At 41.5% G+C, this 8,730-nt stretch overlaps 1 long non-coding RNA gene across 1 annotated transcript; it reads left to right on the forward strand.

The window, feature by feature from the left end:
* The first annotated feature begins 454 nt into the window (after positions 1 to 454).
* LOC125555856 lies at positions 455 to 1,199 on the forward strand. The gene is made up of 2 exons (XR_007304914.1): positions 455 to 713; positions 792 to 1,199. It is a non-coding gene; the product is annotated as an uncharacterized LOC125555856 (long non-coding RNA).
* Positions 1,200 to 8,730: the final 7,531 nt, after the last annotated feature.

The following is an 8,730-nucleotide window of genomic DNA, read 5'->3' on the forward strand; positions in this document are numbered from 1 at the left end:
TACTAAATGATAATATGGGAGCCGTTGCTGTGGTCTGCAGAGACAACAATGGAGTATTTTTGGGTGCATCGGCAATCACTTTCAAACATATACATAACCCTGTTACACTTGAAGCTTTGGCAGTACGTGAGTCACTTTCACTTGCGGAGGATCTGTATGTTCAGAAAATACAAGTGGCTTCTGATTGCAAAAAGGTGGTGGATAATATCAAGCAGGGATCATTGGCCGGACATGCTGCAATCATACATGAAATCATAGATCGCTCTCGTTCTTTTACTTCTTGTAACATTGTTCACGAGTATAGGAGCTCGAATTTCCAGGCTCACAATCTCGCTAGGCATGCACTTTCTTTAGGGTTTGGTCGCCATGTTTGGTTAGGCCAACCCGGAGACTTGAATTTTATTTCTGTAAATATTGGGACAGTTTGAATAAAGCGTGGCGAGAATGTCTAAAAAAAACCTGGTTGTCTTCCATCTCCGCTCGGTCTCCTCCTCCTACACGTCAGCGCCGCCACTGCAGGGTCGAACCACGCTCGATTCGCCCCGATCCCTAACCCCCTCCATCGAATCCGTGGGCACATATCGACTCCTCTTGATCCCGTCGACCGATTCCAGAACTGAGTGCTCGCGACCAGCCTCGATTTCGAGCTCCTCGATCTCGCCAGTCTCCGCTTCGCCATCAAGCTTCGCCCGTCGATGCCGTCGCCTACAGAGGTCCCCGACGATCCCCTACTGCTCCTTCCTTTCCCTCCCTCTGCTCCGCGTGACCCTGATCACTTTCCCCTTGAGCAGAGCACCAGATCGAGCACACGCATCAAGAACTGAAGCTCCAGAACTCCGCCGGAATTCGTGTGCATTGCCACCGCCGCCCTACGAAGAGATCGCCGTCGTCGTCTACATCAGAGCCACTTCCGTACCATGCCTCACCCGCGCGTCATCTCTGCATCACGGGAGAATACACCCGAAGCCACCACCGTCTTCCTCTGTTTCTGGTGACCGCGCGTGCAGAGTCACTTTGGCCAATCACGTGATGACACGTGGCGATATGTTACAGTAGTCGCATATCAAAAATAATATTTTGGACAGATTTTCACCTATCTTTTTTTGTTTAGCTATATCTCCTGATCTGTTTAGTCAAATTGAGTGATTCTTTTTCCTGTGTAATCGTGTTGATCAGTAGAACTATTTAAATTTGAGCAATTCAAATTTGAACTCATACTTTCATTTGATCATATCCTATGAGCCGTGACACCTCTTCAATTGATTCATTTTTCCTATGAACATCTATACCAAATACTTGCTGCTCATATCCTGTAAACTCAAATTTCAAATACTTTTGACCTGTTTGAACTTAAATTTAATTCAAACTCCAATTCGTTATAACTTGAGTAGTAGTGCTCCTATTCAATCCATTCTTTTTGCAAATGAACACCTATGTCATATGCTTTCTGCTCAACAACATGTTTGTTGTCTTCCATACAATTTCGAGCCTATTCCATATTATGTAAAATATAATCCTAAATAGCAATTTTTCGATGTCAATTGACTCCTTGGAGTTGATTTCACATGTCACCTTATAGCACATCGAGACCTATATTATATATTAAAACCTATATCTATTGTTTTGTTTAACCTTGCCATATTTGTTTTATCGTTCTTTTGATTCTTCTGTATGGCATGGTTATTTATTTGGATTCTTTTGTTTAAGATAGATTGCTTGGAGCGTGACGAGTAGAATTATCAGGATAGTGAGTGCGACGTTCTTCACCAAATAAACTAGGCAAGTTACACCTTGATCATCCTTTATCCTATTACTTTTATATGCATGTAGTCCTATATTACAATACCACATTATGCATGTGTAGGAATATTATGGTAGTATGCTATTGATATTGAGATGTAGTTAGTATGGCCTTATTGCATATCGTGGTAGTTGTAGCTTTGCTATGCTTTGTAGATGGGGGCTCTAATTAGGGATATAATTCACCTCTGGGCGGAAGTGGTATTGTTTGGTGCTGAGGAAATGCAGCATGGGGTCTTGCACCTTTTCTAAGGCCATGCCCCATGAGAGTGCACCCAAAGTGGAATGTCGCCCATGTTCAAAAAGATCAGACAGACTTAGTGACTAGTAGCTTCCATGTGCGGCCACTGGCTGATGAGGGCATGACTACCTTGGAAAAGACCAAAAATATTGCATACATGTATATTTGTGAGGTGATTTCTAATGCAAATTATGCAATAATTTATTTATGTCATCCAGGATGAAAAATACTTCACAAAATTTTGTGCCATGTCTAATTGCAGGTCTATGGGACTTTTGTACAATCCACATATGAAGATAAGGGAAAAATAGAAGTATATGTGTTGTTCAAAAAGTCATCTCACGTCACTTTTGGGCCAAGAGAAGATAGAGTCCAAGTCTCTCACGTTCTGAATTTAGATTCGGATTACACTGACATACCTGACTCAAAACGCTAAGAACTCTTTCATAAGGACTCTGAATTGGGTGATTCTTTTTTTGTTGGAAAGTAGATTTCGTGCTCTTTCCAACCTAATTGGATTCACCTTCAAATTCGTTCGGATCTTTGAGTTATCGACGAAACAATATGACGTTGCAGCGGAATTCGAGTCAAACTACAAGTCCAAAGGTGTTGCATGACCTCCACTTGGGCCCATCAGCCTTATATGACCTAGGGTTAGTTTTAGGCTGCCTTGCGACGTCCTCCCACCTCCTTGGCCGTCACCCCTTGCTCATATATAAGTAGATCCATCTAGTAGCTTTTTCTTTGGGATTTGTTTAGTTAAAAGTTAGCAATTGTAATTTCGTGTACTTCGTTTGTGTCCAACGACCAGACTAAGACCGTTTCCGGATCCCCACCTTTATCAATACTTCATCTATATTCGCAATATTCAGATTGCATTATCATATTCTTGCTTGTTCTTCGATTGCGTGCAGGAATAGAATTTCGTGGTCAGGCTGATTGTGCTTCCAACATCGTCAGTAACCTCGGGAGATTGGTTTAGCAGTTGCTAATGTGCAACGTCGTGCACGTTTTAATCGGATCGTCAAATTCTACTCCATCAAATCGATAGTTATCATCTCATTGAAAGATAGGGACACCCGGCCTCTATCAACTGGTATCCGTTTTCAGGTTGCTCGGTGAGAATCTCCAATTTTCCCTGAATTTGATTGATTTTCTTACCTATTATCCAAGAAAAAGCCACAAAAAAGTTAGATCTGGTCATACTTTGTCCAAGCCATTATAAGCCTTTGCAATTTTCTTTTCATTGTTTGCATTATTAAATTAGCAGTTGCATCGTCGTGTCGAGTTGCTGGTCTTAGTGTCTCGTTCATTTAGAGTTTCGAGTTCTGTTCATATTAGTCAAGCCGCCGCTGCATCGTTATTCCTTCAGCTGTCCACCATCCCATTCATCAATATCCACCTTGTGCTACCCACCATTCATTGTCTTCATCATAGTTGAGGTCGTTCATCTTCGCTTGATCCAATCTGCATCTTATCTAGTTTGTTTTGAAAGAGGGAGAAAGAAAAAAAGAGAAAACAAGTTAAAAAAGTCAGAGAAAAAAAAGGAGAGAATGAAAAAGAAAAAAGTGTAAGGAAAAAATGAGAGAAAAAAGGGAAAAGGAAAATTCGGATCTATCAACAATCAATCTCGTAGCTGAATTCGGATTGGAATCTGTTTTGTGCATTGTTCAGTAAAACAGTCATATCTTCCGCATATGAAGTCCGTTTTGGCTCTACGAGTACTCAAATTAAAGCTAGTGACGAGCTGCACCTAAATAGTTGCAGAACCTAGTTCAATATTTGACACCTCAAAACCGGCTTGTAAATATGTCTTTTTGCCCTGTGAAGTTCGCGAACACAACTTATTCCAGTTTTTCAGGCCAGTTTTAGAATTTTTTACTCCTTATATCAACTCGGAATTGAGTGATTCTTTTTTTGTTTAAAAGCTTGAGTCAAGTGCCATTCTTGATAAAAATTATCAAAAATTGGCACAAACTTTTCCAGAGGAAAGTTGGAGAGAAAGTTGTTGGTACATCCTGCTTGGCAGTTGTTTCACATCATTATCTTTACCGCTATTGTGATCTTCACTTATATCTTGCTATCCAGAGCTATTTCGTGTCATTTATTGATGCTAGTTGTGTCATGCGGTGACCTCATTAGTGTTCTAGGCTCGCGTCTCTAGTCCGGTCTAGCCTAGAACCAGCACAGTACCGTCGTTGAGCGTTTATTCAACATTGCATCTCTGAATTGATTAGTGCTAATCTTTTGTTACCATATATTTAAGCCTTCCAAGCTCCACATATTTCTACTTCATGTATACATATGTTCCCCTGGGAATTGCTTTACTCAATCTTCAGAGTTATTTGACACGGCTGGTTGCCGGTCACCACCTGCAACATGGTAAGAACTTGTAAGATATTGAGATTTGCTATACTGTGAGCGTTTTTACCACCACTTCCAAGTAGTTCATAAGAACATTATTTTTTGATTTTGTTTCTACTAATCAGGATAGGATCCAGAGTCAATTCATGGGCTTTGTCGATTAGCGGAGACATGCCACCACCTTTGCAAATACCACAACCGTCACGAGAGGTGCACAAACATCCAAATGCACATGATCAGGTTAATGTTTCTATACCACCATTTAATGGTCGTTTTAGACCTGCTTTATATATTGAATGGGAGTTCAACATAAATAATATATTTTCTTCCCATAATTTTGATGAACATAAAAAAGTTAAGGTTGCGGTTGGTTCTTTCACTGGTTATGCTTTGCTTTGGTGGAGTGAATATTGTCGGTTACACCTTGATTATATACCTACTACTTGGGATGATTTGAAACTTGCCATGCGACATACATTCGTTCCCGCTTATTATACTCATGACATGATTAAAAAGTTGCAACATTTAAAACAAGGTAGTGACACCGTAACGAAATATTATGATGATTTACAAACTACCTTGTTGCATTCCTCTTTAGAAGAAAGTGAAGATGATTTTATGGATAGATTTTGGGGAGGATTAAACCATAATATTCAAGAGATACTAATTCATGAAGAGTGTTATCCTATGGACCATTTTTCGTCTTGCTTGCGAAGCTGAACAGGAAATAAAACAACGTGTTTCCCACGAGGAGAACAAGCGCACGGTGCACATTTCAAGAGTTGATACTATTGTTCCTTCAACATTCCAAGAGTTGATACGATTGTTCCTTCAACATTCCAAGAGTTGATACGATTGTTCCTTCAACTACTAGGCATACTATGACAACCACATCCATTGTTGTGAGGACTACATCACCTCCACCATGTGACATATCATCATCGAGAGTGCCTACATCATCTGAGTTGATCATAAAAGGTAATGACAAAGGTACTGATCTTCCACCTCCACATGAGTATGATGAATACCTTGTCAATTTCAGTGCACCTTGTGATGACCTACCCACTACTTTGATCACACCACCTATTTTAGAGGACTATGTTGATGATTTGACTTTTCCATGTGATCAAACAAATGCAATATCAACAATGTCGAGTGCACCCATTGAATTAACTGTTGATGCAAAAGAACCATGTGAATCAGGGAATAAATCAGATATGGATCAAATACATTTAAAAAAATTTGTGCCAATGGTTAATCATTTTGATATGACCTCTAATCTTGGTGATGATTATGTGTCAAATGACATATTGCATGTTTGCTTATTTAAGCATGTTGTAGCATGTAAATTTAATGCAAGTAAGGTCTATTCACCAATGTTGGGATGGTTTAATGATGAACCTCGCCAATCTTCTGATATGAATAAGAGCTTCACTTATATGTGCAAACTGAGTTTTAACATTTCATGCCTTCTAGTTCTTGTGATAATATTTTGGCTTTATATTTTATGAACTATGAAAATTACTCATGTATACATGTGTCATGTCTAGAAAAAACCAAGGGAAGTAAAAATGGATGACATATACATATACAACATGTACACATTGTCTCTTTTGTGATGAGGACATGACTACCTTGGATACGACCAAAAATATTGCTACATGCATATTTGTCAGGTGATTTCTAGTGCAAACTATTCAATAATCTATTTATGTTATCCAGAACAAAAATACTTCACACACTTTTGTGTTTTGTCTAATTGCAGGTGTATGGGACATTTGTACAATCCACATATGAAGATAAGGGAGAAAGAGATGTTTACTTGCTGTTCAAAAAGTTCTCTCATGTCACTTTTGGCCCAAGAGAAGATAGAGTCCAAGTCTCTCACGTTCTGAATTCAGATTCGGACTGCACAGACATACCTGACTCAAAACGCCAACAACTTTTTCATACGGACTCTGAATTGGGTGATTCTTTTTTTGTTGGAAACTAGATTTCGTGCTCTTTCCAACCCAATTGGATCCACCTTCAAATTCGTCTGGAGCATTGAGATATGAACGAAACAATCTGACATTGTAGCAGAATCTGAGTCAAACAACAAGTCCAAAGGTGTTGCACCACCTCCACTTGGGCCCAAGAGCCTTGTACGACCTAGGGTTAGTTTTAGGCTGCCTTGGGACGTCCTTCCACCTCCTTGGCTGCCACCCCTTGCTCCTATATAAGTAGATCCATCTAGTATCATTCCATAGTTGATATCTCCTGCCTTAGGGTTTTCTTGAAAAAATCTTTGAGTTCTAATGCTCTATGTTCCGGTCTTCCTCTGACACACCTTGATCTTGGGTATTGACAGCTTCAATAGTCTGCCAAGTTCCATAAGGGTAATCTTCCTAGGTCATACAAATCTGGAAATTCTACAGAGCCTTCAAATTCTCCTAGTCTTCGGAGTCTTCAACCGTTGTAGTTTCCATTATTATAATGCTCCGTAAAATCCTCTTCATTTCGAAGTGGTCTTTGTTGTCCGATATCTTGTCCTTCTTGAAGTGGTCTCATCAGTCGAATCTTCGTGTGGTCAAAAGGGGAAAGGGGTATAGTCTAACTAAAAGGGATATTTGATAAAGCTTAGAAGAAAAGAGAGGTAAAATATCCTTTTGAAAATAAGGTTGTAGAGAAAAATCTTTCCTATGAGCTTGCCAGTTTCTAGGGGTCATGTCCTACAGTCAACATGTGCTTTGATACCATCTTGTAGCGACCCGACCTCAGACGGTCAAGTGCTTAAGTGCCATCCCTGGATCAGTATGCTGACACACACAGTACTCGAGGATTTATAATAGAGGTAAATCACAAGTATGCATAATTTAAATACTATTACCTCAATCCATATAGCGGAAGTAATAACAAGGTTGTGGATTCCCATCAACACCAACGGCAAAGATGAGTGTAGAAATCATAACCCTAACGTATCACTTACTCGTCGTAAGATTCCTGCAACATGAGACGTTGCAGCCATGTAGGTTAGTACATTGAATGTACTAGCAAATTCACACCATAGGATAATGATGAATAAAAGCTATCACTATATGCATATTTGGCTGGTAGAAAGCTCTAAGTTTACTTTTGCATAAAGCCAATTTTTCCCTACAGCAAAGGAATATATTTTATTTAACTACAAAGTTTGTTGAAAACATTGAGAAGGTTCCTCCAACTCAAACCCAATTAGAATAATCATCAACCCGACCAATTTATTTAAGTAAAGTGTTGAGATCAACATGATGATTCAAGAACCAGATACTCAAGATGTCCATAACCGGGGACACGACTAATCATGATTAGTTTGTACACTCTACAGAGGTTTGCGCACTTTTCCACACAAGACTCGATCTCCTCCGTTGGATTCCTCGCACTACAAAGTGTTTGAGAAACGGATGACCGAGACACAGTCTTTCAGAAGCATTAACTCTATCCCTGGGTAGACAGTAGCAACCTATTGTTGGGGATCGTAGCAGAAATTTAAAATTTTCTATGCATCACCAAGATCAATCTATGGAGTCATCTAGCAATGAGAGGGAGAGGAGTGCATCTACATACCCTTGTAGATTGCGAGCGGAAACGTTCAACATAACGGGGTTGATGGAGTCGTACTCGTCGTGATCCAAATCACCGATGATCCTAGCGCCGAACGGACGGCACCTCCGCGTTCAACACACGTACGGAGCGGAGACGTCTCCCGCACCTTGATCCGGCAAGGAGGAGGGAGAGGTTGAGGAAGAGAGCTCCAACAGCAGCACAACGGCGTGGTGGTGGTGGAGCAGCAGTACTCCGACAGGGCTTCGCCAAGCTCTTAACGGAGGAGGAGAGGGGCTGGGGAGGGGAGGGGTTGCGCCTTTGATGTGGTGTGCAGCCCTCCCCTTGCCCCTCTATTTATAGGGGAAGGGGGCCGCCCCCCTCTAGATGAGATCTAGAGGGGGGGCGGCCAAGGGGAGGGGCTTGCCCCCCAAGCAAGGGGGGCGCCCCCTCTAGGGTTTCCCCCCAACCCTAGGCGCATGGGCCCAAAGGGGGGATGCGCCCAACCCTCCAAGGGCTGGTTCCCTTTCCTCTATGGCCCATGAGGCCCTCCGAGAGAGGTGGCCCCTCCCGGTGGACCCCCGGAACCCCTCCGGTGGCCCCGGTACAATACCGATATGCCCCCGAACTTTTCCGGTGACCGTATGACAACTTCCCACATATAAATCTTCACCTCCGGACCATTTTGGAACTCCTCATGACGTCCGGGATCTCATCCGGGACTCCGAACAACATTCGGTAATCACATACAAGTCTTCCTAATA

The sequence above is a fragment of the Triticum urartu genome, chromosome 5, assembly GCF_003073215.2.
Source record: "Triticum urartu cultivar G1812 chromosome 5, Tu2.1, whole genome shotgun sequence".
NCBI lineage: Eukaryota > Viridiplantae > Streptophyta > Magnoliopsida > Poales > Poaceae > Triticum > Triticum urartu.